The sequence below is a fragment of the Talpa occidentalis genome, unplaced genomic scaffold (genome assembly GCF_014898055.3).
Source record: "Talpa occidentalis isolate TD23 unplaced genomic scaffold, MPIMG_talOcc4v2.1 talOcc4.9, whole genome shotgun sequence".
Classification (NCBI taxonomy): domain Eukaryota; kingdom Metazoa; phylum Chordata; class Mammalia; order Eulipotyphla; family Talpidae; genus Talpa; species Talpa occidentalis.
In genome coordinates this window covers 42,322,426-42,324,363 of record NW_023605305.1, presented here as the reverse complement: position 1 = coordinate 42,324,363, position 1,938 = coordinate 42,322,426, and the positions used below count along the sequence as shown (strand labels likewise).

The window sequence follows — 1,938 nt, the reverse complement described above, 5'->3', positions numbered from 1 at the left end:
TGGCACAGCAGACCTCTCCTGTCTTGCCCACTGCTCCCCTCAGCAGTATATTTCAGTGACCAGCCTGTTCTGCTCCCCACTCTGTCTCTGGTGTATCCTCTCACTGCCAGCACCCCAACTCTTGTATGCATAAATAATATAAAATCTTAAAAAAAAAAAAGTGCCAATTTGTCTCTGCTGTGCTGACACCACCAAGGGGGATGGAAAAGAGTGAGGGTATTTTCATGGTGTGTATACAGAACACTCCCCTCCTTTCCCACCAAATGACAGTAGCCGATCAGGCCTTCAGGGAGTCTCCCTTCCCTGTTACCACCTCCTGTGATTACACATTCACATATTAAGTCTCAACAAGACTTAAGTGAAAAGACACACACGAATGCCCACCATGCACTGCAAGAAAAGCCAGTTGCTTTAGATTCACCAGCTTCTGTTTGCTTGGTTTTTTATTCACTCAGCTTTAATTTTATAACTTAAAATTTTTTTTTTACTGGTATTTGTATACTGGAGATTTTGAGTTTTTCCACATGGAGAGAAATGTCGCTCCAGTGGGTCAGCTCTGTTCAATAATCTATGGTCTCATTTGGGGATATTTATATAGGTCATCTCACTTGATCAAGGACAAGAGAACATTTCCTTACATGAGGCAAAACAGATTTCCCTGCCACTCACACTCATTTCCCCCCAGCCCCTTGGACGCAAGAAGGTGTAGAATGAGTCAAATCACCTTATCTGTTTTTTTTTTAAATTTTTTTTTAAAACAATACTTGCTTCCCCCCACCCCCTCAAGTTGAGTCCCCATAGAATTTCCTTCCCCGGGCCTCCCCTGGTGGCACAGCGGTTGTGCACTGGGCTGCAAAGCTGCCCGCAGTCTCTGCAGTGCCTGTTCGATCCCGCCCCCAGGCGAGGGTCCCACATGGTGTGACAGACCTCTCCTGCCGCCCGCTGCTCCCCTCAGCAGTGTATTTTGTTGGTCTGCCTGTTCTGCTCCCCACTCTGGTGAATTCTCTCACCCTCCCGCGCTTCTGACTATACCCAGTGCTTGTATAAATAAAAAAATCTTAAAAAAAAAAGAATTTCCTTCCCCTAGGCACCCGTGCACCATCACCTCAGTCCCCTGTGCTTCTCCCTCCCCCCCTCTCATCCCTCTCCCTCCTCCTCCCCTGCAGGATGTCTCTGGTTTGTAATTTGTCTGTTTGTGCTTTGTTGTGTTTTGTACTGTTATTTTTTTAACACACTAATAATGTCTTATTTGATTCCCCTATATTCCTGTTATAAGTGAGACCGTCCGAGAGTTTTCTTTTTCTTTCTGGCTTATTTCACTGAGCATAATTCCTTCTAGTTCCATCCATGTTGCTGCAAATGCCATGAGTTTATCTTTTTTGATTGCTGAATAATATTCCATTAAAAATATGGAACGCTTCACAAATTTGCATGTCATCCTTGCTCAGAGGCCACGCTAATCTTCTCTGTATCGGTCCAATTTTAGTGTATGTGCTGCCGAAGCAAGCACAAATCACCTTATCTGTTGAGAGGGATGAACAACCCTGTAGATAGGCATCTGACAGAGCAGATGGAGACTCGAGACAATAACTCAGGGGCAGGTCATCTTTACATCAGCCCTGCTCCTGAGAACTCTGGGGGTGGGGGCAGACAGCAGTGGGGTCAGGGGCCTCAGTAGTGCCTAAGTTTGCTAAGATCCAAAGGACTGACAAAACTGTTCTTTGAATCTCCTCCAGAGACTCAGGAATCTTGGGCAGAAGTGGCCTTGGCTGGTGGTGGAGGTCACAACAAAAGATTGATAAGATTTCCCCAGCCTACTAGCCCTGACCTGACCCACAGTGAGTGGTTCTAGTTCAGTCCTTGCAGGTCACTGTACCTATAGCTACAACCACAGGACACATCCTGACCCATCTCCATAAAAGGCTGTCAAATATTAGG

At 45.9% G+C, this 1,938-nt stretch overlaps 1 non-coding gene across 1 annotated transcript; it reads right to left on the bottom strand.

Annotated features, from left to right (window-relative positions):
• Positions 1-1,403: 1,403 nt before the first annotated feature.
• On the bottom strand, positions 1,404-1,510 carry LOC119237413 (U6 spliceosomal RNA). The gene has a single exon (XR_005123338.1). It is a non-coding gene; the product is annotated as a U6 spliceosomal RNA (small nuclear RNA).
• Between the last annotated feature and the right edge of the window lie 428 nt (positions 1,511-1,938).